Raw genomic sequence first — 27666 nt, forward strand, 5'->3', positions numbered from 1 at the left:
CTTTATTACATTAACTTTCTGACGACTTAGTTTGGCTGCTCAAGGACGACTCTCGTTCTTTCCCACCAGATCTTCTTTCCAGCCTTCACTCTTTCCCACAGACTCGTAATCAGGCCACTAACAACAGCGGGGAGCGTAAAAGTTCTCTTCCCTACCCACCTCACGTGATACAGTGACAAAGAATGAAATTCACAACACACATGGAGAACAGGAAAACAAAGAACCAATCCTTCCCCGGAACGGAACAGCTAAGAGCCAACGCTACTGAAAAGCATGGGGCAGGCATCTCCACCGAGTGCAGGGAAGAGGCCAGGTGAAGACCCAGGAAATAAGTAAAAAAAGGGACAGCCTTTGGGCTGGTCCCTGACTGGAGAGCAAGACTTAGCTGAGCTCAGGCAAGCTGTTCTGTGTGGCCGGAGTAGATAATATATTGGAAATCAGGGAAGTCAAAAACAATGAACAGGAGATACTGGAAGAAATGTTCCTAATCACTTCAATCTTCCAAGACCTTTGTCCATCCCTGGTTAATATATCTATGTCCAGCAGGGTCTCAGAAGCAGATGCCAACCTGAGGGGAATATTTACCAGATGACGTGAAGGCCGTGGAAAAAGAAGAAATTGGAAAATTCATTATTTAGGTGGTGTCACTAGGATACTCCCTAAAATGATACCAGTAATTTCTAAAGAAGATCTAGGGGGAAGAGAATAAATGTGGGTTTTATAGGCAGCTGTGATGAGGCCTGGGTGACCAGCTGTGCCACAGCTGGCAAATGTGTCTACACATAGTAGTGGCATCTGTTTGCAGTATGACAGGAGAGGGTGCCTCTTTTAGGTACAAAGGAAGATAGGAATTATCACAGAACTTCATACCACATAGAAGGTCCTGTCTCTTCCATTACCCCAGTATATTATTTGCAAGTCTGTGAAATTAAGTATATGCCTGGTATTTAGTTTAATTTTATACCAGAATAATTCAAGAGGTACATTTCAGTACCTTCTGTCTTCCAATCAGATGTACATTCTCATATATAAAATATTCCAAAGAAATAGCTCCTAAATCAAATGACTTAAATCAAGAAATACAGTCGCACATCTGACCTCATCCACACTCTATACACTGGCCTTACTCTCCTCTTAGCCACCTCACTGTAAAAACCTTTGCAACTGCCACAGGTGCATGCCCAAAGCCATACAGGCTATTGTGCTGTGTTGGAACATGATCACATCAAACCAGGATATCAATTGATATTTAAATATTTTAAATTTAAATATCAATTTAAAATGATAAGAAGTGAAGCAAGCAGGCAGAAAGACAAGTCTACACATTCAAGGATCTCTCTCTCTCTTTCTTTTTACATCTGGAAATCTGGAAATCTACGGCCCATGTTCAAGTGCCAGGCTCAGCTCAAATCAGCAAGTGATGATAAATTCCTGGAAGCCTAGAACTCCGTGTTCTTCATCTCCCAGTACAGTGCCTTTCAACATAAAATAGATGGTTGCTGAACTCTCCTGAAAGAAAGAGACAAGTACCTGTGGGCTGCATCACCACCAGCTAACACAGCAGAAGGCACAGATGCTTGCGTTCAGCTAGGTAGGAAACCAACCATGTAAGCAGTGAAAAGCATGTCAAGAGAGCTAGTAAAAACCATTAAAGTGAGTGGTAAACTGTCAAAAGGCAAACACGAATCACTAAACTAGAGAAGCTAGGAGTCAGGAGACCTGAGAACTAACCCTAATGATGCCCTTAAATACCCTCTTTGATTAAGACAATTTAATATCTTAACCTTTGAGAAATCAGCAAGCCTATCACAAGACAGGCAACAGGAACTTCCCTGCCACCGTCTCCCCTTGTTACTAAATTAACGATGGCACCTTACACACAGTCAATAGTGCCTCAGAACCAATAAATCATTTCTGATCTTGAACAATGCATTGAATGTCTGTATGTTAAGATGACAGCTCCTTGTCACACAGTTTAATGGTCCAGGCTCACATATTTAGGAGACCAGGATTGACAAGCCAACTCAAATGCTATCGTCATTAAGTTTTTAAAAATTATTATTATTTTCTGTAGCTCAGGCTGGAGTGCAATGGCGCGATCTCAGCTCACTGCAACCTCCAGCTCTCATGCTCAAGCCATTCTCCCACCTCAGCCTCCTTAACAGCTGGGACTACAGGAGCATGCTGCCACACCAGGCTAATTTCTGTATTTTTTGTAGAGACAGGGTGTCACCGTGTTACCCAGACTGGTCTCGAACTCCTGAACTCGAGTAATCCAGCTGCCTCAGCCTCCCAAATTGCTGGGATTACAGGTGTGACATTAAGCAAGTTTTTATCAAGCTTGTACCACGTACCCTGTCAGCACTGGGGTTTCCCAGATTGAACCCCAATCCCAACACTGGAGTTTCCCAGATTGCTTCCCCTTGAAGCACTGGGGTTTCTCAGATCAGGGCTCACCTCTCACTGCCCACCAGGTATAACTTTTCTGAAATAACCAATTATATGCCTGTTATCTGTGCATGCGATTTAGCACTTTGGTTATACACTGAGGGTGGCAGGAGTATCTATGCTGGTTATACACCAAGTTCTAGCTTAATGTGATTGTTCTGTAATAAGACTATGTCGCCGATAAAATGTTAAGTTGTACATACCAAGGCCAATGTCTTTTTTTTTAGCAATTTACCTATTACAGCAGAGCCAACCTGCAGGTCACCTGAGTCCAGGGAACTTAGCTGCAAAACCCAAATAAATAGAAACAAACCTCTGGATTCTGAAGTAGAGGCCACCAAAAGCCAGGCCCTTGATCTCAGAGCTTCGTTAACTGACTGTAACACAGTTCTGAACAAGCTTCATTATTGAGCTTCCCATTACAGAGATTAGGCTTCTAATCAGCAATATGGTATGTCAAATCGCATTACTGTCTCTCCTATAGGAACCAGATACACCAAACACATCAGAAAATGTAGTGACAGTGGGGTTATTCATTGATACAAATGGCAATTAAAAATTTCAGCCATTATAATTATCAATAGTCCACTTAAAAATCAGTTTAAGTTCTTTTTATCACTAGTTTTTGTTTTTCTCTCTTAAAATATTATATTTTTAGAGACAGAGTCTCACTCTGCCTGCCACCCAGGCTGAAGTGCAGTGGTGTATTCACGATTCACAGCAGCCTTGACCTCCCAGGCTCAAGCAATCCTCCCGCCTCAGCTTCCTGAGTAGCTGGGGCTACAGGCACACACCACTACGCCTGGCTAACCTTTTAAAATTTTTTGTAGGTATGGGGTCTCACTATGTCACTCACTATGTTCAGGATAGTCTCGAACTCCTGGCCTCCTAAAGTGCTGGGATTTTAGGTGGAAGCCACCATACCCAGCCTTTTTATCACTGTTACATCTTCTATTTGAAGGTAGAAAAAGATGGATTTAAATAATGGAGGTAAAAGGTAAACTAAGAAGTATAAATCATAGGTTCTCACTCAAAGAGGTAACTTTAATATCTCAATCTAAAAAAAACCCTTCCAGTAGTAAATGCAATACAGGTTCTTCACAAGTGTATATACATATCCTGTATACAGACACATGAACACATATATATATTTAGTTACAAGAAAAGAAAACGCTCATGAGCCTGCTTCTCTGAGATAATGCTACTAATACATTAGGGCCTTAATACCCTTTCAGACCTTCATCTATATTTCTGCATTATGTGTTTCCTGTAAAAAGATGAGATCAAATTATACAAACCAATCTACAACTTGCTTTTCATTCTATGTTATAAAATGTTTCCATAACATTAAATACTTATCAGCAACATCATTTCTAATGGTTTTATACTATTCCATTATAAAGATAAACCATTATTAAGCTAATTTAGGGTGCTTCAACTTTTTCATTATAAGCAATGCTTCATCTTAATAGCTAATTCTTTAGGTATACGATACACACATACTCTCTTTGGATACATAAGGATAAAATATAACTTCAATACTTCCTTAGGAAGAGTTCCTTTGAATGAAGTGTGTTTGCTAGATCAACAGGCACGCATGCTCTTTTTTCTACATATTTGATACTTTAAACAATATGTTAATTGAAGAAAATTTAGAAATTCAGAAAAAGGAAATATAATTTATACTCCTACCACCCTAACATAATGTTAATAGTTTGCATACCCTCTCCAGTCTTTTCTAATTATATCTTTTTTCCCTAAAAATGATTTGGAATACTTGGTTTGCTTTTACTGGAGTTTTAATTCTTTTTTAGAGAATTCCACATAAGAGATTCCATTTACCTACTTTAAATTTAATAACATGAATCATAAAACTCTCATTCAATAAAGATAAGAAATAAAAGATACTTGACTTCTGCTGGATGGCCCAGTGTGGAAAGAGGAAGGGTTGAAGTAAGGAGAGAAAGGTGGGGATGGAGGAAAGGCGAAGGGATCGAGGTGTGCCCACCACCGCTGTGGGCCACAGGCTTCACTATGAGCTATCACTACCTCTGAAGTCAGTCAGTGACCATTACTTACAATAGATGAGTTCATGTAAAGAAAAAAGCCAAAACCACTGGCCAGAGAGGAAATCACCCCAGGCTGACCAGGATGTGTGCAAAGCCCCACCTCAACACACCTGAATTCTGATTTACACGTTCGTTATTGGACTTGAGGGCTGCTAACTCCTTAAGCTAGACGCCAGCAGATGCACTTATTCTGAACTTGGACAGCCTCCTAGAGAGCCCAAAACTCACACCAGTCTAGCCGTACAGGCTAAATACACCCAAAGCAAATCGAAGGTTTTAAAACATAGCCATTTATACTCTAGGCTCATTGTCTGTAAGTTATTTTCTTCCTCCAGGTGTATGATGTCAACTCCTGGGGTGTAAAGGTCAGTACCTGTGGTTTGGGTTTTGGAAGAGATGTACCCCAGAGCACACCAGGGCTACGGAGTTCAAGTGGGGAATGCACCAGATGGGGCTGAACTTTTAAACACAAAAGATCCTGTTGCTGCCTTTCAAACAGCAGGCTTAGCAGACAGAGAGAAAGGCAGCGACAATCTGACGTGGGCTTTATAAAGTCTAAAAATAGGCACCTGTGGCAGAACGGTTTCTTTAGAGAACAATTTTAAAGATTCCCAGGAGGTGTCAGCTGTTCACCAAATATTGGATGAGGATAAAGGCTTTCTGAGCTGTCAGGGGATTGCAAAGCTCACGGTGAGGGCACCCGAGACAGGTGAAGAAAAGGTCTTGGTTCAGAATCCTGCTCATGACAGAGCGGCCTGGGAGAGGAGATCTCTGATGCAGGAAAGCAGCACTCAACCGGAGCTGAGAATCCACTCCGAGCTCACTCAGCCGGAGCTGAGAATCCACTCCGAGCTCACTCAACCGGAGCTGAGAATCCACTCCTCCGAGCTCACTCAACCGGAGCTGAGAATCCACTCCGAGCTCACTCAACAGGAGCTGAGAATCCACTCCGAGCTTCTACCTTGCCACACAGACCGACTGAAAGACTATTAGGCCATGCAATCACTTTCGTTAGAAAGACAATGAATTAACTCACTTTCAAGACGAATAACTACAGATTACTTGCAAAGAGACAGTCTTCTCCATAATGCAGGCATTAATATGCATCTGCTTAGCTTCCATTATTCAAAAACCATGTTGGAGGCACATAGGTTAGTGCAAAGCCCTGGCCACCAATATGCTGTTACATGGAAAGTCAAGGGCAGGGGCTTTGGGACCAGAGTAACACAGGGCTTCAAAGTGCACAGGGGCCAGATTCAAATTGCACGCGCCCCACGGCACACTGGAATACAGGCTAGGACAGAGTCAGGAGCCCGAAGCCTAGTCCTGCCTCCCCATGACACTTCAGGTCCTTGAGGGAACAAGCAGCCTCCCAGATTCTCAGTTTCCCAGTCTGCAGCGGTGGACCCACTCAGTGGTTCCTGACCCTGGCCACCCACATCTCACCCCAGGCCAAGGAAGTCATTTGCTCTGGACCAAGTCTTGGCAGCCAATATGTTGCTGGAGCTCCCAGGTGATGCTAATGCCAGGACAGGGTTGAGAACCACTGGTGCTAGGGTCCCTTTGAGCCCTGCGTTCTGTATGCACATTTTCACTCATCTCTGTTTTTTTCTTCCAGTAGGCTAATGAAGAGCTGTCTAATGAAAGGAGAAGTGCGGTGCTGGAGGACTGTCCTGTGGGTTGGCCCAGGCGTCAGGCACAGGTCCTGATCTCAGCCGGACTATCGCTGAACAGAGGCCTTGGCCGCACATTCCCTTGCAAGGACTCTTTGCTTCCACATTCTGAACACTGTCCTGCTTTGGTTCAAACTCCTTTCTTTCAGCCCTCAAAATACATCTCACATCCCTACCATGAAGTTTTCCCTGGATTAAATGGAGGCAAAGTCGCGAAAAATGCAAACAAGAGATAATATAGACTCAAGCACATGCCCAGCTCTTCAGAAAGCAAGAACTGAAGCTCCCTGAGCTAGCAGCACATTCATATTCTCTCTCCCTTGAACTCAGACCAAAGATAAACGACATGCACATGGGGGTGGGGGCAGTGGTGACGATTTTCTGATTTTTAATGTGATTTCCATATTTGCTTTCAGAATACAGGTTCCATCTGCTTCTCTTTTTATGAGAAAAGGAAATCGTGCATTTAATCATCTTTGAATATTACTAATTTTATATTTCTATTTCAAGTGTCTGGTAATTTGATTTTCATAATTAATCTTAAAATGTATGCAGAACACACAAAAAAATCTCAATACATGTGAAGAGAAGGGAAACAAAAAAAGTCCTATTTTCATCTACTACAGAAAATATTAAGTCAAAGGTTTATATGTATTGAAGCATACTGGATTTGAATCCTAATCATATATATTTTAGATTTAAATTTTTTCTTTATTGTTGTTCTGATTTATAAGAATCTAAGAAAAAGGTTTCCCTTCTTACTACTTCTTCCCCGGTCCCCACCCTCTGCTGATTTTCCTTCCAAAGGCTGCCCTTCTTACCCATTCCCAGCCCTCCAGTCCCCCACCTGCCTGGTTCAGTGATTCAGTGAGCAATAAGTGCAGAAAGCCAATGCCCAGAAGATTAAAATAAACTTGTCAGGTTGTCACAAAGTTTTTCTGGGTTCTCCAGGCCCCTCTAGAGCCAGCTCATTTGAAGCAGACAATTGCTGGCCAACAAGGTCTGGAAGCCACAGAGACAAAGGAAGCCCACTGTTTTTTTGAAGACCCTCCGAGGGGTCTTCAAAAGCCTGTGCACTAGGCTTCATGCCCGGCCCTTCCTACTGAGTGGCCTTGTCCACTGCCTGCTGCTTAAAGGCTTTCCAAGCACCTATTAATTGCAAAGATCACTTTCCTGCATGAAGTCATGCCTGAGAGCATGAACAAGAGTTCTCAGACTGAAAGCAGAAAACCAAGATTCTTAATGAAATGATCAGGTGAGAACCTGATCATTTACTGGTGGTGTAGACCAGCTCTGGCTTTCATTCCAGTCACCTGGGGAGCTGGAAATGCCAGGGCTGCAGATGAGCTGAATCCGAAGGCCTGGAGGCAGGGCCTCAGCATACCAGGTGACTGGCGTGCAGTGAGCATGAGAAGAGAGTCTATGCAAGTACACTGGAATGCAGCTCCAACTCTGGCACTTAAGTCTGCTGTGACTTAAGCAAGACGCCTAACCCTTCTCATCCTCCATTCTTCTTATCTGGAAAATGCCAGTAATAATCCCTACCTCCTAAAACTGATTGATGACTATGATTTAATTATGCCATATGAAGCTACAGTGTCTCAAAATACAGTAGGTCTCAGCCTCTGCTGCTTCATCTATAAAATGCCCATCAGAAGAGAGAGAATGATCTGCTGGGAGTGTGAAAAGGAAATGAAGACAGAAGGGAGTGTGACTCACACATTATAAAAAAAATACGAATTCATGATGGGCTAGAGGCCAGTTTACAGAACATCCCATTCTCCTGCTCACATCAGGGGTAACTCAACACAGCCTAATAAAATACAGGCTGTAAGCTCTGCAGGAGCCACCATCTCTCTGCTGTAAATGCCAGCCTAGGGCTGACATCCAATGGAGAAAACCAGGCTGAGAATAAAACCTGCAGAGGGCAGAGGGAGGGTGGGAGAGAAGAAGGGATGCTGATGTCTCAACACAGGTTCAAACTGTTGTTTAATGCACCCTTTTCTGTTGTTTCTAATCTCCTGTGACTCCATCAACTAGGGAATGCGTGTTCTTGTGCATCCTTCTCTGTACATGTGTGTGTATGTATCTTTCTCTGTACACGTGTGCATATGTATCCTTCTCTGTACGCATGTGCATATGTATCTGTTGCATGAACTGGCAGAACTGGGAGTGCTGGGTCTAAGAGTACAGACATTCATCATTTTATTTTTTACTTTTTATTTATTTATTTATTATAATTATTTTTTGAGGCAGAGTTTTACTCTTTTTGCCCAGCCTGGAGTGCAATGGCATGATCTTGGCTCACTGCAACCTCTGCCTCTTGGGTTCAAGCAATTCTCCTGCCTTAGCCTCCCGAGTAGCTGGGATTACAGGCATGCACCACCACACCTGGCTAGTTTTGTATTTTTAGTAGAGATGGGGTTTCACTATGTTGGCCAGGCTGGTCTCGAACTCCTGACCTCAGGGGATCCACCTGCCTAGGCCTCCCAAAGTGTTGGGATTACAGGAATGAGCCACCATGCCCGACCAGGTATTTGTCATTTTGATACATATTTCCAAATGGCTAGAGGTTGTACCCACTTAATTGCCCTACAGTGATAGTTGAAGGGTAGCTGTCATAGAAACTGGCAGTACGTTCCTGCTTGTCTGTTTTTACATTTTATATAATATACATACATTTTAAGACATTCATCAGTCTGGTCATTCATAGCTTCTCCAATTTGGGGTTGATGAAATGAAACTGCTTTAAGCTTCTTTTTTAAAAACTTAAGACGTGTGGACATCGGTAGTTTTAAAGTGTTTCATACGGAACAGGTATCATTCCCTTTGAAACCTGTTTCTACTAATGGTGCTAATTCCAAGCTCCCTACCAAAAGCTTACAGAGAAGTGAGCCAGAGTCTGGGGTAATCCAGCTCCCACGGTCTGATCACAATTAAGGCCTCCCTGTCATTCCTGTAGCACTAAATGCTAACCAGGAACCTGTGCCAGCTGTTCAGCTGCACATTTGCACCATCCTGCTGCTACAAGTACAGTGCCTTGAGAGCAACGACCATGACTAATGGCGTGCATGCCTGGTGCTGATGAAACTGTAAACAAATGGCCTAATTCGCTCTCCCTCACAGGGTTAGGTCCTGTTTGGGAAAAAGGGTGAGCAGCGCGCTTAGGAGAACACTTTCTTTTTTTTTTTTCTTTTTGAGAGGGAGTCTCACTCTGTCACCCAGGCTGGAGTGCAGTGGTGCGATCTCTGCTTACCGCAAGCTCCGCCTCCCGGGTTCACGCCATTCTCCTGCCTCAGCCTCCCGAGTAGCTGGGACTACAGGCGCCCGCCACCACGCCCGGCTAATTTTTTTGTATTTTTAGTAGAGACGGGGTTTCATTGTGCTAATCAGGATGATCCGGATCTCCTGACCATGTGATTCACCCACCTCAGCCTCCTAAAGTGCTGGGATTACAGGCATGAGCCACTGCGCCCAGCCTTAGAAGTCTTTAAACAGCAGAAGTTAAAATGAACAAAATAGGTTGTAAATAGGAAAGAGGGTAGAAGTTAAACAAAAATAATTCAAAATTAATCATGTTTCCACCTGCAATGTTCAGGATAACAAAAAGTGTTTTTTTGCAAACTTATGGTGAACCAAATAAAACTTGGGTAACTGAAATCCGATGAAGCGATCTGAAAGGACACCCACAAGTACAGGAAAAAGCTATTTACAGGCCCGTGTGTGCAGCATGCAGCTTGGAAGTGAATACTCAATCAACTCGGTAAGATGCAACATGAAAATCTATCTCCAAGGAGGGGGTGCTGCAGGTGACCAGCTGGCTCAGGGCCCAGGCGGAGTGTTCATTCTACCTAGCCATGAAGCAGGTTGAAAGAGGATATGGCCTGTGAACGTACAGCTCAAGAAACACTTTAAGAACCGGCACAAATGCCACTCTCTGGGCAAATGTTTGTAGCAAAGACAGCTGGCACAGTACAGGTAACTGTCTACTCCTGTGTTGTGCCAGACCTGTATGAACTTCACCAGGGACAGCAGCAAGTTGAAGAGGCCAAAGAAGAGACCCAGAGCTAACAAACAAGACACAGGGTTTACTTGGAGGAACTTATTTCCAGGGTGGCCCCGTGGCACCGGGCTGGACAGCAGAACTTAAACTGCTTGTAAAAAGCATACAGCTTATACAGCACCTTCACTTAGCACCCTCCTCCCAGCAACCTCCACGTGGCAACCCTCATTTCTTTAGCGACTGCTGTCAGGTATGTCTGCCATAAGGGTCACTCTCAGAGTGTGCTGAAGTTACCACTGTTAGATGCTTCTCCCATCCAACCTGGAGCATTACTCCTATGGGAAGATGTGGTCCCAGTGACAACCCAGGTTACCAGGAAGAAGCCTCCTTGAGCCAGGTCTCCTATGCCAGGGGACCCAGCGGTGAAGGAGAAGAGGGAGTATCTTTCAAGGTGGCTTCCCTTGCAGTTGGCCAAACACTTAAAGGAATGCAGAATTTAAGCTCTGAGCAGTCAGGACCTCCCTGCATAGTGCACAGAACATTAGAGGCACAGGCCAGGCGCGGTGGCTCATGCCTGTAATCCCACCACTTTGGGAGGCTGAGGTGGGCGGATCACTTGAGGTCAGGAGTTTGAGACCAGCCTGGGTAACATGGTGAAATCCCATCTCTGCTAATAATACAAAAATTAGCTGGGTGTGGTGGCAGGCACCTGTAGTCCCAGCTGCTTCAGAGGCTGAGAGAGGAGAATTTCTTGAACCCGGGAGGTGGAGGCTGCAGTGAGTCGAGATTGTACCACTGCACTCCAGCCTGGAAGACAGAGCAAGACTCCATTTAAAAAAAAAAAAAAAAAGGATCAATGCCTAGGTCACCAGAGAGAGCTGCAGGAACTGTCCTAACAGCCCTGAGAATAAATCTTAATGTCTGCAACTGCGAAGAAAATAAACTTTAACATCATCTCAACTGACACTTTTTCTCCCTAAGTGCCTCCCTCATTTTCTGTCCCACTGAAAACATGGTTTTTGTTAATATTTGTAACATTAAAAGATGTTAAAGGAAAGGAAGGACTTTATTACGAAATGAGCAGATACATTCCCCACCCCATTTTCCTCTGTGGGTATGTTCAGCACCCCCTACTCTGTTTTCAGTTCTTTGTTGCGCATATCCGCTTAGGCAATCTGCCCGGGTTTCTTGCACCAAGACTTAATGGACTCTTTCCCCTGCCCCTGGTAGAATTTTTATCAAAAACAAAACTCAAGCATCCAGAGAGAAAATCACCCAACCTTGCATTTTAAAAAATTTAAATTAAAAATTGCTGCTGCTGTGGTTCTCTGAGGGTCACGATCATCAGTCCGAAAAACAAGGCTATTTACAAGTTAGCGATAGAGAAGGGATGACAAGTTAGCGATAGAGAAGGGATGACAATACAAGGAAAAAAAAGTGTGAAAGACCTCTCTCGCCTCTTCTGAGTCTCTTCCACATCACAGATTGTTCCACTAACTCTTTTGTAATACTACAATCTCCTACAACCTCAGAACCCTATGAAAGGGGAAATTTCTTTTTATTCCAAAGCCAAATACAAATACTTTTGAGATGAACCTTAGTTGTACCCATAAATAGCATGGATATAGACAACTATTTATATAACAATATTTTTCTACAAGAGGAATTCCTTTCTTAGGCCAAGGCAGGAGGATCGCTTGAGGCCTTGAGGAGTTCAAGACCAGCCTGGGCAATACAGTAAGATCCCTGTATCTACCAAAAAAAAAAAAAAAAAAAAGTTAAAAAAATATCTAGGCATGGTTGCATGCACCTGTTGTCCTAGCTATTTGGGAGTCTAAAGTGGGAAGGTTGCCTGAGACCAGGAGTTCAAGACTGTAGTGAGCTACAGTTGCACCACTGCACTCCAGCCTTAATTAGCAGAGAGACCCTGCTAATTAATTCATAGATAGATAAATTCTTTTCTTAAAGAAACCTGGAAGAGTGAAGTTCTGATTCATAAACATTTAAATCAAAAAATGAATCCCAAACATTCTGTCTATGGGACCATATTGAAATGAACACAGTACTCTGCATTTGAAGAATTTAATTTTTCCCACTACCAGTTAATTATTCCTTTTTAGTGACTGGCATTTTATTTGAATGATTCTACAAGTTTAAGAAATTCTCTGACAGAAAAGAAAGAAATAACGGGGAAATAAAGTTTAACACTATGTATTATCTACTTTAAAACCAGCTATACTTAAAAGTAAAATCATTCTCTCCTCTGCATCAGTGTCACTATTTGAGACTGGCTTAAATACCTGCTGAAACACAGAAAATGTGAATTAACGATGTCCTCTGAAAAAGAACTCCAATCGACTGACTATTCAATTTGTGTATCATTTTATTTGGCTAGAACAAAAATGCACCTGACAATATGGCCACCAGAGGGTGCTGTAACCCCCCCCCAATACACCTCAACAGAGCCAGAGCAGGAAGAGGCCTTCAGGAAGAGGCCTTCAGGTGACAGAGGCTGCACACCTACCCTCGAATGAACTGACACGGGCAGAGCCCCTCTGGGGGAGGCTTTCCTTAAACATAAAGGCATCAGCGCTAACTTTAATGTAGGGAGGACAGAAAAGTAATGTGAGGAGCACTCATAGAGGACTTTAATATTATTAAAATTCTGAACCTGCATGTTTTAACGAATGTCTTAAACCTACAGAATAAAATAAATAAGAAAATTAATGAAATGCGAGGGTAATGACAATAGAGGCCTGAATAAGTCACCTGGAGAACAAGCACAAAAGGAGGAGAGATTCGGCCAAGGGGTGGGGTGGCCAAGCCAAGGAGGGGCAGAAGAACGGGCGCTTGAGTCGGCCAAGCACAGAAAGAGGGTAGGGAGCAGTCCTCAGCTCAGTGCCCCTGGCCTGATGTGGGACTACAGCAGGATGTACGGCACACGGTTCTGGCCCTTGGGCGCTGAAGGCCTGTCGGGGAGAATCTTAGCACCATGTGTTAAGTGCCACCACAGAGACCTGCACAGGGCCAGGCACAGAGCCAAGGACTCTGCACCCGGGTCACACACACAGATCAGCAGCACTGACCTGAGAAAGGACGAGAGCAAGGCCGTTGTACAAAGCGGGAGAAGGGAGCAGTTCTGGGCACCGGCAAGGCACAGAGGAGGAGGAGCACACGGCGACTCAGAGAGGGATGCACTGCAGGGTGTCACAAAGACCCCTGTGCCCCCGTTCACCCAGGGCAATGCACAAACCTGTCACAAAGACCCCTGTGCCCCCGTTCACCCAGGGCAATGCACAATCACTGAAGTGTTTGCCCGGGCAGGTACATGGTCCGTCTGTGTCTTAGAGATAGAATTCTATACCTAGGCGGAGGGACAGAGAGAACAGGGCAGATATGGACACTGCTTGAGGAGTCCTCTACACCAGCGGTCCCCAACCTTTTTGGCACCAGGGACTGGTTTTGTGGAAAACAATTTTTCTCCAGGCTCGTTCGGGGGTTGGGGGAGTGGGGTGGATGGTTTGGAGATGATTCAAGGGCATTACATTTATGGTATTTTATTTCTATTATTATTACATTGTAATAGATAATGAAATAATTATACAACTCATCATAATATAGAATCAGTGGGAGCCTGAGCTTGTTTTCCTGCAACTAGATGGTCCCATCTGGGGGTGATGGGAGACAGTGACAGATCATCGGGTATTAGATTCTCATAAGGAGCATGCAACCTAGACCCCTCACATGAGAAGCTCCACAATAGGGTTCATGCTCCTATGAAAGTCTAATGCCAGTGGCTGATCCGACAGGAAGCGGAGCTCAGGCAGCAATGTGAATGATGGGGAGCGGCTGTAAATACAGAGGAAGCTTCGCCTGCCCTCCCATGGCTCACCTCCTGTTGTGCGGCCCACCTCCTAACACGCCACAGGAGTTGGAGATCCCTGCTCTACACAAACACCGAAAGCCAGACACAGCAGCCGGAAGGGTGAGAGAGTAAAGGACGACTCTTGGGTCCGTAGCTTGGATGCCAGTACAGATGGCGAGGCCACTGCGGAGACAGATGATTCCAGAGAAAGAACAATTTCTGATATTTTGACATTCCAAGCCAAGAAACTATGTAAGGACAAACAAAAGACGCAGAATTATATGGCCCCTCTATCTAGTGGATGAAGTCTCCTTTCCAGAACATGATGGTTTGACTACATATGTAATAAAAAGAGAAGATGAAATCACACTCCAGAAAGCCAGGACACCACCCTGGAAGAAAAATATTCGAAAATTTCTCTTTTGTTTTCCAGAGTTGCGAAATAATGTTTAAAATCACCTAACCAAGTTAAAATCACTGTTCTCAATGAACTCCCACATGATTCGAGTCAGTGTCAGAGAGAGAGAATGCTTTGAGGTAATATACAACCAATACTATCATTTTCCTACTAGGAAAAAAACCAAAACTGTGATAAAGCTGTAAGACTAGCCTAGTTTGGTCTTTCTATCAGCCACTCCCAAATTTGAAACGCAGTATTTCTTTCAAATGTTCTCTACTTTCTTACCATGAGTGCCTAGTTTTAAGCATCTAGAAGTCACAGAAGCTTAAAATAATGATCAGTCAGTTCTTCAACAGGAGACACACAATAACGTGCCTATAACAATGAAGGATAAAACTGCGAACAACCCTTGAAGTGGATTTACTACACATTTCTATGCCAGAAGGAATGTTAGCACACATTCATTAAGAATCCAGGCATATTTTCTATTCCTTGTGTTGATATTATACAGTAGGAATGCCAATCCTTTTAATAATTTACGGAGGAGTTACACATTGCAGATTCCTTACTAAACATTACTTACACTAAGGTCATAAGTCTAATGAATATTCCGTAGGGAAAATGGGCAATATTTTAACTGCAATACACTAATTTAAATTATGTCTGCATCTGCTTGTATGCATTTAATTCATCATTATCTTTCATGTATTTATAACACAAAGCAGTGAGAGTATTTTCTCTAAGGCAAAAACATTTTACAATTGCATTCATTTTTAGACCTTAAAATTTACAGTAGATATCCAAAAGCTTCATATGCTGTATTTTAAGCATGTTGCCCTTGAATGGAAAAGAAAATAAATAAAAAGCTACTGCACTATCTAGGAACCCCATTCCCTGGCCCAGGAAGTCAATACTAGCAGAATTAGTCTGTCATTGACCAACCAGCAGTCTATGAAAGAGTTTAATCTGGAAATCATGACAAAATAACACTGACACTCCCAGTTCTAAATATATATGTTGTAAAAAATCAATGGCTTACAACATCAGAGGCTGGCAAGCTGCAGCCCACGGACGATCAGCTCACAGACAGGCCCATTGGTTTATATATTGCCCACGGCTGCTTTAGTGCTATGTCAGAGACCATAAGTCCTGCAGAGCCTCGACCACTTAGTATCTGACTTTTTATAGGAAAATAAATAAAAAGGCTTGCTAGGTCCTGATTTAGATAACTACCTACAGCATGTAGGAAAGGTTTTATTTACCATTTAAGAATTTGCCAGTTCACTTAACTTATAAACAACCTTTAAAATCTTAGCTTCCAGGCTTCTCCCCTAAATAGAATTATTCAATAATTTTATAAAGTCGATGACAATGTTTCTTAGAAAATGAAGTAATACAACATAGGTGATACATATCTGAGAAAGACAACGGTCTAGAGATCCAAAGATATTTCCCAAATGGATTCAAGACTGTGCATTTTTAAAAGCATGACTTTTGAGTAGAAGGGACATTGTTACCTTCAATAACGCAGGTCCCATGATCACCAGCCTCACGGCCTCCCCAAGGCTGCACCCACTGAGGATGGGGTGGAGAGCCAGTCCTCACTGTCTACAATGGGGAGAACCATTCACAGGGTTCCAAGAAACGAGTCCCTTCCTCCTAGGGTGGGGACGCCAGCAGCCACACTCTAGCATCCTAATGCACACCTCTCCCTACATAGCACCTTCTGGCTGTGTTCCTGAAGGCTTGGTTGGTAGTTCAATTTTTGTAAAATAAATATTTTCCTCATTGTCTTACACATTCAGAACTGCTTTTATTTCTGACTCATCTCCAGTTGGCAACCTTCCCTTCCTCATACTTTAGCTTCTTACACTCTTTCTACCCTTCCTCCCCATAAGAAAAGGAAAACAGAGGAAGACAGTGAGACAAACAGAATGCATTAAGACAAAGACTCCAGAGTCAGGGCATGGGAGTGAGGGCACAGGCAAAGACGGTGGAGGATAAAGGAGAGGAAGGACTGAGGAGGGGCCGGCGGCTGGGGGAGAGGCGCAGGAAGGGGCCAGGGGCTCAGGACACAATGTCAGGCAGGGGATCCAAACTTCACCAGCCCTAGGACTGGCCTCATATTTTTGGCTCTTTTGGTGCCTTTGTATTTATGTCAAAATGCGACCCCAGCACTCCTCAGCAGCTTTTTAATTTTTTAATTTTCTCAGGCTCCACTCTGACCAGATTAACAAAATTTATCAAACATCTACTGTGTCTGACACCTTCCGCTTCCTAAAAAACACATCAGATTCTCTGCCCTACAGACTCAGTGACCCCAGCATCATTCTAGACTGAAGAAAATGAGGGCAGGAAGTCTTATGGTTTTCCTTCCACTCTGACAAAACATTTGGTAAAGCAGAGGTGTCTTTGGTAACAGCAAATGTCCATGCATCAGGAGTCAGGGACAAGGTTCCGCAGTAGGGACTGTCACTAGTCTCACAACATCAGAGAATGGTACGGAAAAGTGACCTGTCTGGCTGGGCACAGTGGTTTGCACCTGCAATTCCAGCTCTTTGAGAGGCCAAGGTGGGAGGGTCACTTGAGGTTAGGAGTTTGAGACCCGCCTGGGCAACACAGCAAGACAACATCTCTATAAAAATTTTTAAAAATTAGCTGGGCATGGTAGTGTGCCTGTACTCCCAGCTACTGGGGAGGCTGAGGCAGGAGGACTGCTTGAGCTCAGGAGTTTGAGGTTACAGTGAGCTATGATTGCACCACTGCACTCTAACCTACGCAATAGAGCAAGACTCCTGTCTCTTTTAAAAAAGGGTAGGGGGGAGACAGATGGGGGGAAGGAAGGAAGGAAGGAAGGAAGGAAGGAAGGAAGGAAGGAAGGAAGGAAGGAAGGGAGGGAGGGAGGGAGGGGAAAGGGACAGGGACAGAGAGGGAGAGGGAGGGAGACGGGGGAGAGGGAGGGAGAGGGAGGGAGAAGGGGGGGGGAGAGAGAGAGAGAGAGAGAGAGAGTCTAGTTTGCCCTTTTATTTACCAAAATTGGAGTGGGAGAGAGAAAAGCTTATGTGGAAATGTTTGTAAACTGATGATATATTCCCTGCATGCTCACTTAGTGTATACTGAACATGGCACAGTCTTTGCTTAGTGATTCCAGATCATTAGAAAGATCCATTATTGTGGCACTGGCTATATGAGCACAGCAAGCCTCTCGCAGAATGGAGACTTGCCAGCCCTGTGCATTTACCCATCTGCCATTTCCAATGCTTCCCTCTGGGAAACCTGGTGGGCTGGGTGGTATGGAGGCTAGGATCGACATATTTTTAAAGGATGCTGCATGCATTCATGCAAAGACTAGGAGGTAAACACAAAAATGTAAACAGTTGTGTGGTTGTTAGGGAAAAAAAGAGGTTTTTATCTATATTTGAGGGAGAGAGTTACTATCCTTTAATGTCATTTCGGTTTGCGGGGTGGAAGGAATACAACTAGAACAAACAGCCTAAGAGGTAGATCCTCTGGGGCTTTCACAGGAGTAAATGAACAAGCTATTTGGTGCAGGGATTTTAAGACAAACACTTTTTGGCCCAAGGGCCATTAGTGTTGGTGTTGTGACTCTCAGCAATGCCCTAGACAGCAAAGGCTGCTCAGCAAGGCCTCCGGAGGGAAATGTAGCTCTGCAAAGAGCCTGCTGACCACAGACAGTCTGCACAGAGTAAGGTGCTGCTCCTCAATGGGGGAGGAAGAGGAGAAGTCAGCTCTACATACTAACAAAGAAACAGCGTAGAGGACAAGTCCAAATGCCGGCCTGTACCTCGAGGGACCTCACGGAACATGTGTCAGCAAGGGAAACCAGCTGCATGAAAACAACAGGAGGTGTGCGGTCCCTGGTGGCCAAAAGGGCGCAGTCCCACCTAATGGGCGTGCCCAGCACACACCTCTAGCCATGCAGACTCACGCAGATGCGGGCCCAGTGTGGCTAGATTACCAAGACCTTTGTATTATAATACAAACCTGGATTTGTATTATAATATGGGATCTCCCAAATGTTAGCTCAGGATTTGTAGTTTTTTGTTTTAGTGTTCCAAGGCCAAATAAACACATGTGTGGATTCAGCCTGGTCCACAGGGACCAAGTGTCTGCAAACTTTGGTGTGACCTCTGATCCTGAAGGGCTTACAGTTGAGCAAAGGGACTTCAACGTATGTTCAGCCTCTTTCCAAAGTTTCTCCATCAGGAAAAGGAGGAGATTTACTTTGTACAATGTTTTCAAAGAAGGGCAAAGAAAGAAAAAAACAAAATTTCCAATCCTTTGGAAGTAAAGTAAATAAATATTTAAAATTTGCATGTATATAGTGCCAAAACATCCCCTCCCTCATGGCTTGCTGGTCACCTGGGGGGGAAAAATGTTAATTTTTGACAGTGGAGGGATGAGACTACCCCCACATTAACCCAGGGATCAATTTTAATCACTGATTATGGCAGAACCAGTCATTGTGTCCCTCCAGTTGCACGCAGCCTCACCCATTCCTGCCTCAAATTTGATCAAGCCTTTAGTTCAATTTCTAATATACAGTACGTACAAGAAACACGGAGAAAAGAACACCTTCACTCATTGATGATGCCACCAGGACACGATGGAATGTGGTAAGTGAAACAACCCTCCTAGAAGTCATTGAAGGGGAGGGACTATTGACAGTGATAGGAAGCAGCCAAACGCCTCGGCAGATAGGGACAGGTCCCTGGTGAAACCGCATCTTCGAACCAAAAACAGCCTGAAGGCTGAAAGATTGGACTGCTGGTCCTGGATGAAACCCACGACTCAGAGTAAGAACTTCTGTTCCTGTTTGCCCACCTTTCCTGACTGATTCTTTCTGAATAATGCCTTTTAATGAATCAAATGTTGCCTTTTCCAATACTACCTGCAGCCTGCCCCTCAACTATTCTGAGCCCATAAAAAGCCCTAGGCCCAGCCACATGGGAAGGAGAGAAGCAACTGACTGCAGCCCCTCTCCACCGAGAGCTATTCCATTGCTCAGTAAAATTCCACTCTACCCTCCTCACCCTTCAATGTCCAGCATATCCTCATTCTTCCTGGGTGCCATGCAAGAACTCAGGAACCACCGAACATGGGTACAAGCTATAACACAGGTGAGCTGGGGCACCCCAGCATGGTAGAGTGAGACCCAGGTAGGGTGTTGCTGGCTGGGGGTCCCCAGCTTGAAAAGAGACCAAGAATAAAAAGCTTTTATCACTATTCTAGCTTAAGAGAGTCTTAATAGACCTACCAATTAAATGCAATACAGAATTCTCAATTGAATTCTGGTTTAAACAGTTCAGCTGTAAAAGGCATTTTAGGGTCAGCTGGGGAAATTCAGATAATGGATCAGGTAATAGAGTCCATTAGGCAATTAGTCTTAATTTTGTGAGAACAGTACTACAGTTATATAGAAATATGTTCTTGTTTTTTAGAGGTTTGGGCTGAAGTATTTAGGGACTAAACGCATGATGTCTGTGATTCACTTTTGAATACTTCAGGGAAAAAAGAGATGGAGCAAATACAGCAAAATGTTAACAACCTAAACCTAGGTAAAGGGGTGAACTGTGTCAAAGAGCTGTCCTTCCACAGTTAGGTCCCCATCACTCTCAATCACTAGGCGGCAGAAGGACTTTCTGCCATGTCCCCCAATACTCTTGAGCCCATGTGTGTTTTAAATTTCAAGTCACCAGCTCCCAAAAGAAAACCTGATAGCAGCCCAAGCAGGATCGATGCCAATGGCTCATCACACACAATGAAGGAGCTGCGCATGAATGTCTTGCAAACTTCTTCATGAAAGCATGAGATTCTATAGTTGGTTTGTCTCAGCCAATATTGCTAAGTTTTAAGAAAGCAGCTTTAGAATCTCAAATGCATCCTACGTAACCTCAAATGAAGCCACTGATCATAATTAAGGAGAAAAAGGGAAGGGAGTTAGATTTTAAAAGTTGCATTAAAATGACCCTATTTAATGACTGCTTTAAGTCTATGACAAAAGGTTAAATGTCTTGAGCTTACTGAAAAAGAAGTTTGAAATTTGAAAAGCTATCCTAAGTTTAAAAGAAAAACTTTAAGATCTTACTTAGCCAAATGTACCTATTCTAAATCTAACGATAGTTGATGATTCTCCAATTCAAAAAGCTTACTCAGCTACCATCAAATACAATGGCCAGCTCTTTAAATCTGCTAACACAAAAAGGTGCCGCCCCCAAAAATGAAATCTCAGGGTTTTGGAGGAACCCTAATAGTCATCTAGTCCCACTCAATTCTCAAACTTTTATCCGTAAGAAGAGTATTGATCTATCACTGAGCATAGCATCAGAAGTCACAGAAATCTGAACCTCATGGGTCCCACTATTCCCTATACCCTTGTTTCATCTTGGGCTGATGATAACCGCTCAATTTTCTTACGTATCAAATGGAAATCCCCTCTTCACAAAATTTAGGCAGAATCTGATGACATTACATTGGGTTCCAAACACGTTGCCAGCCAACCTGTGAGTGCTCGAGTAACAGCCTCTAACTAACTTCTATCAAGAAGTTAGGCCCTGGCTCAATACCTAGTTCCACAACTTACTAAACCTTTCTTGCCTCCGTTTCTTGAACTGCAAAAGGAAAAGAACAATAGTGCCTGTGCATAGGACTTTGCTTGGAGGACACAATGAACTCGCATGTAAATAGTTTAAACTACACCTGGCACAGAGCAAGTGCTCAAGAAACACGAGCTGCTTAAACTCACCACCTCCCTTCCTTACACCCATGTTAAGAAAGCACGACTCGCCTACCCTATGGTAGGTGAGTCTACCTACCATGGCCAAACACCAAGGACTTGTCCCCGCCCCCCACAGAGTGTCTAAAAGACATCCAGAAGAGTCAGTGGTCTGCCGAGCCTGAGGTTCCTGCTGCTGTTTTGGCCTCTGTTTCCTGGATCTGCCTTGGTTCCTGACCCTGTCGGCGGCTGCCTGGTGCCTGCCTCGCCACCTGTACCTCTCCTCTACAGAAGGATGGCCAAGGCACTCCATGGTGCCTGTGTCCTCCCTAACCCATCACTCGTGTCCTTGGCTCTGTCCTGACCCCTAAGGTGAGGGTCAGGTGCAGAGCCATGACCTTCTGTGCCCAATCCCAGCCGGGCCTCATGTACCCCCAAGTAGAAGTTTCTGGGACCTGCCACAAGAAGAGAATGTGCTCCTGCAGAGTATAGTCATTCTGCACAAACGTCAGCATCAAATGGAGACCGTTCCCTGCCTGCCACCCCACTGACTCCCCCAGATTCTTTTCTCTGAGCCCAGTCTTGAGCTTGCTTCCCTTAACCGCCTCTCTCTATGCTCACTTTTCATCCAACCCCTAGGCAGGCATCCTGTGCTGGTCCACAAAGAGCCTTTGTGAGAATGAGAAATAAGCACCTCTCCTGGATGCTTAGGAGAGACGCCTGAAGAGCCAATGATACCTCCATGACAATGAGAAAAGAGTACCCCTTCCTCCAGGCTGGCCATCAGGTGCCACAGCACACCATATTGTGTTCCACTTAATGAATTCAAGGCAATTTATCAGGCGACTGTCATGTGCCAAGATTTCTGGACCTGCAAACAGCAATAAGACAGGGCTGGAGCCTCCGAGCCTCCCAAGTCCGCTAAGACAAGGGGCCGTAGGAGGAGGGAACTTGTAGACCCGCTGACAGCCCCGGGAGCAGCAGTGTTCTGTCCTCTTGGGCTGGGGTGATGGGGGGGAGCAGTGTTCTGTCCTCTTGGGCTGGGGTGATGGGGGGGTAGCAGTGTTCTGTTCTCTTGGGCTGGGGTGATGCGGGGGGAGCAGTGTTCTGTCCTCTTGGGCTGGGGTGATGGGGGGGGCAGCAGTGTTCTGTTCTCTTGGGCTGGGGTGATGGGGGGGAGCAGTGTTCTGTTCTCTTGGGTTGGGGTGATGGGGGGGAGCAGTGTTCTGTTCTCTTGGGCTGGGGTGATGGGGGGGAGCAGTGTTCTGTTCTCTTGGGCTGGGGTGATGGGGGGGAGCAGTGTTCTGTTCTCTTGGGCTGGGGTGATGGGGGGGAGCAGTGTTCTGTTCCCTTGGGCTGGGGTGATGGGGGGGAGCAGCAGTGTTCTGTCTTCTTGGGCTGGGGTGATGGGGGGGGAGCAGTGTTCTGTTCTCTTGGGCTGGGGTGATGGGGGGGCAGCAGCATTCTGTTCTCTTGGGCTGGGGTGATGGGGGGGCAGCAGTGTTCTGTCCTCTTGGGCTGGGGTGATGGGGGGGGCAGCAGTGTTCTGTTCTCTTGGGCGGGGGTAATGGGGGGAGCAGTGTTCTGTTCTCTTGGGCTGGGGTGATGGGGGGGAGCAGTGTTCTGTTCTCTTGGGCTGGGGTGATGGGGGGGAGCAGTGTTCTGTTCTCTTGGGCTGGGGTGATGGGGGGGAGCAGTGTTCTGTTCTCTTGGGCTGGGGTGATGGCGGGGAGCAGTGTTCTGTTCTCTTGGGCTGGGGTGATGGCGGGGAGCAGTGTTCTGTTCTCTTGGGCTGGGGTGATGGGGGGGCAGCAGTGTTCTGTTCTCTTGGGCTGGGGTGATGGGGGGGGCTGTAGTGTTCTGTCCTCTTGGGCTGGGGTGATGGGGGGAGCAGGGGCCTCAGCAGGAGTGTTGCCACCCAAACTGCCTGACAGATGAGAGGGCAGCTGCCAGAAAGGATGTGAACAGATGCCAGGCAGAGGGGAAAACACAGGCAAAGGCAAAAGGCAGTGACTTCATGGCACATTTAGTGAATGTGAGTTTCCAGTGAAGGGGTAGGAAAGGGAGGGAAGGAGAGACGGAGGAGGAACAGGCTACTTCATGCAATCTTTTGGTAAATACTTCCTGAGGACCTGTTATGTGCTATAATAGGTCCCAGAAAATAAAAATAAATTAAAAAATTAGAATCCTAGTTATCAGAAGAGGAAAATCTAATTTCAGGAGAAAGAAACAATTCTAAGTATAAAACAACAAGTCAACCTCACTGATAGAACGATGCAAAGCACCTCCCAGGGGCCATGGGCACCCCAGAGACAGGGAGAGGTCTGCTGGGGGACACAGCGGCAGCCGGTGTGACGGAGGAGATGAGGACTCAGCTGGTGAACATAGGATGAGCCACTGGAGGAGTCACCGGATCGGGGTGAGGTTAGGGCAGGGTACATCCCTGGGAAAGGAGACAGCGGAAACAGGATGCAGGCACACAACGGTGAGCTGTGGCCATCCCACATGGGCTTGTTCTGAGCAGGGTTTTACTTCTCTTTTGATGTCTTAGTGGCATTTTACATGAGGCTTGTTTTTTAAAAGGTGCTTTTTCTTTTTCTTAGCATTTTTTTAAAAGCTGTTTTGGAAAAAAAAAAAAAAATCACATTCCATTTTTTTTCCCCCATAGTATGGATAATAAAGGCTGGATGTCTCTGACCTAGGATGACCGTAGTCTCAATTTACATCTTATGCCCTGACGTCCCATTCAATGTCGCATTCATTCCAGACAAAAGCGTTCCAGTTTAGATGACAGATTATATGACTGCCCTTTTTTGTCCTCAAGGTACAGTCCAAAGGGAAGCATCTTTCTCTGCCATTGCCGTTTCCCATGTAGGCCAACTGCTCAGACGTTCAAGTGGAGTCACAGCTCAGTTATCCAATCCACTCTGAACAAAGGCTCCTTTAATAAAGTGAGACTTGGCTGGAAGGAGCTGAAAATGATCTAGGATCCTAAGCACTGGACTGGGGCAGAAAGGGCCGAAAAGGACAAGGGCATTTCAGGCACAGGCCTCTCAAGGGTGAAGGGACCACCTCCAGCTAGGAGGGAGGCCCCACCCCACACCTAGGGCCCCAGAAACCCCGGCCTCTGAGCTGCAGCTGTAGGCAGTTTCCATCACCACCTCGGAGGGGGGCAAGGAGAGATGCCATGCTGTCATGCTCCACTCCTCCCACCATCACCCGCCCCTGACCATCCCGCATCTCCAAACATCACATTCTGCCCCTCAACCACCACTCCTTCCCACTTCAGGCCAAGTGACCCAGGGAACCTCCCTTGGAAACAAAGGAGTTGGAGTCCCAGAGACGCAAATCCCTGATTTTAAACACATCAGTGTCTACAGGATTTGTACCACTTTAAAGGCTCTGAAATGCCTCTCATGAAAATGCCCTTCCTCTTCCACCCATTATCCTGTCTATAGCAAGGGCTCCAATGCCTACCCGGCCTTTTTGGTGCAGAGGGAGAATGAGGTGCCTGATCAGGCACAGAGGTTAGGGGAATACTCAGAGAAGAGACTTGGAGAAAAGTCCTGCCAGTGGCCCAGGGCTCTGAAGGAGATGGTGGATGCCAGAGAGGACACTACCAAACCTCTACCCTGTGACTGCTACCTTAAAACACGACAGAGCTGCCGCCAACAAGAGTCACTTTGGGATTCTTCCCCACATGCCAGTTACAAAGAAACTGTTATCCTTGTTGTACACTAATATACGGTGGCATGAGTCGGTTTAAGGGATTTGCCCAAGATAGCACGGAGAGAAAATGCAGGTCATCTGGCAAAACTTTAAGGCAATAAGCAGTGCCACTCCAGAGGGATATGCCAAGATAGCATTAACCTGACTGTCACCTCACAATTCCATCTCAGACTCTCAGATGAACTACAGCACTTCAAAGGAGGAAGGAAAGCAGAGATGTGTGTGCCTACTTATCAATCTAAGAAAATGAAGACCAGACCAGGGTTCAGAGTTTCTGATGCATTTTCTGGCACTTGGTCCACTTGGCCACAATATTATTTATCTTTCTAATTAACATCATAAATATCCCTTTCCACCATGTCCCTTAGAAATGACCCAACCTGTTAGTATCTAAACAGTAAAAATTTAAGGTTAAAATTTGCTCTTCTAAGATTTGGAATCTAATTCCACTACAAATTCAACATTAAATCTACCTAACTGGCTTAGAAACACAATGTGAATCAATTTTGTTTGTTTGTTTTTTAATGAAAAGGTTTGGATAAAACAAAATAAAAACCCAATCAAGCTTAAAAAGAAATCACCAAAATTTTCTAAATCCAACTTCCTCCGTCAACACTCTAAATTTCATTGGAAAGAGTGAGAATACATATTTTTAACATAAGAGCACAATCCACTACCAGTCAGCATGCAAATGCTTACATTTTTAAAAGATAATTTTTGGGTTTTTTTGTCCTTGGTGCTCTATATGTTAAGTAGTAGGAGAAAGATATTAAAAAGATGTCTGTCCCCAGTACATTTCTAATCTAGTAATAGAGGCAAGTGAAAGAAATACTAGAAACCACCAGGTAATGCATCTGCAAATGCTAAAATGACACTGCACCTACTATGGCAGCTAAGAAGGATTAGGAGAGGAAAGACACACAGGCTTTGATATAGGAATACCAAATTTTCTTTCTTGAAATTTTCTTGAAAGGCTTCACAGAAAGGCAGGGCATAAGGTGGGCTTTGGTAGATAGCAAATTTTTGAGTTTCAGGAAACAGTATTTAGCTGGGTAAGAACAGCCCAGACTCATGGAAACAGGTGCAAGTGTTGCTTTGAAAGGGAAGAGAAGGGAAGCAGGGATGCTTCTGCCCATGCCCAGAGACCTGGCTTACCCTTGCATGAATGCAGGCACATGGTGAACCACTCAGTGTGACTTCACGGTCAAGCGAGAGAGCACCTTCAGGTAGGATTTGCTTCCCCCTGACATTACCACCAGCACAGGCTGATGTCACTGTCCCCGTGCATAAGGTTCCTTGTGACACCACTCAGAGACCGAAGCCTCCGTTAGTCACTTGAGGCACTTCTAAGTACCATAGGTTTTTAGAAGATTTAACTGACATTTGCAACAATTTTTTTTCTAATTTCTTTTGGTGCCATTCTAGTAACTTATCAATTGCTTTAATAGACAAAACTCAATCATGCATGATCTATCACAGATGAGAAAATAGAGGTGCGCTTACTAATGGCAGCAAAAGGCTTCTGTGGGGGTGTGCAGGATGAACAACTAGCTAGCTAGAAAGGGGCTTTTTTTTTTTTTTTTTTCTGAGACAGAGTCTCGCTCTGTCGCCCAGGCTGGAGTGCAGTGGCACGATCTGGGCTCACTGCAAGCTCTGCCTCCCGGATTCATGCCATTCTCCTGCCTCAGCCTCCTGAGTAGCTGGGACTACAGGCGTCCGCCACCTCGCCCGGCCAATTTTTTGTATTTTTAGTAGAGACGGGGTTTCACCGTGTCAGCTACCATGGTCTCAATTGCTTGACCTCATGATCCGCCCACCTCGGCCTCCCAAAGTGCTGGAGATTACAGGCGTGAGCCACCGCACCGGGCCAGAAAGGGGCCTCTTTATAGAGGGTCTCCAGTGTCACGCAGGAGCACTGATATCTAGGGGTCACCAAGGGCCACAGCACAAGGGACTGACAGGGAGAATCCAGCAGGTGGAACTCTCCTCACCAGTCACCTCCCTTAATTGTTAAACCCCACAGTATTTTCAGGCCACCGTGCCACAAAGGAAAACGTACTGGGTAGAGGCAGGAGGAGTGTTCCCATCAGTCCTCAAACATCACTGGCCCACGTGACCTACACGGGTGGTTTAACCTTTCTGCATTTCAGCTTTGTCAACCATAAAATGGAACAGTGGACTAGAACATCACTCATGTCCATTCTAGGTCTAAAGTTCAAAAGATCTTTGGTCTCCAAAATCTGGTTAAATTCTAGTACCAGGTGGCTCCACCCTCACCCTGCTCTCAGTCCAATAGCTTCATACCACACATCACTGAGAGCCAACAGGAACAAAAGGGCTGATTTAAAGATACAGGAATATCCAGTGCAATACTGAAAATAAAAAAGCCGAAACACACAGAAAGATCTGGCGGCTTCCCTGCTGGTGCTTCTAGAAATGCCACAGAAATCACCACATTCGCCCCAAATCACCAAGTCTCTTAAATCAGATTATACATGTCAAGAATATCCAGTTCTCCTAGAAACAAAATGACACTTTCACGTTTCCCTAAGTTAGAAATATTTTTAAAGTATTAAAATAAGCACAGCCACAGTCCCAAACTGTATTAACAAGACAACACCAGAAGCTAATCTCACAAAATTAGCCCATGTGAAAAACAAGTCTGTTAACTACTGTTGTGATGCTAAGTCCAGAAGCCCTGTGCAAAATGTGGTCCTACAACCAGCTGGACCAGCATCACTTA

The 27666-nt window shown here is 45.0% G+C and overlaps 1 protein-coding gene across 3 annotated transcripts in view; it reads right to left on the reverse strand.

The window, feature by feature from the left end:
• NEDD4L (NEDD4 like E3 ubiquitin protein ligase) overlaps positions 1 to 27666 on the reverse strand; it is a 358982-nt gene that overhangs the window by 206905 nt on the left and 124411 nt on the right. The window lies entirely within an intron of this gene.

This window comes from Chlorocebus sabaeus, chromosome 18, assembly GCF_047675955.1.
Source record: "Chlorocebus sabaeus isolate Y175 chromosome 18, mChlSab1.0.hap1, whole genome shotgun sequence".
In the NCBI taxonomy this organism is placed as follows: domain Eukaryota; kingdom Metazoa; phylum Chordata; class Mammalia; order Primates; family Cercopithecidae; genus Chlorocebus; species Chlorocebus sabaeus.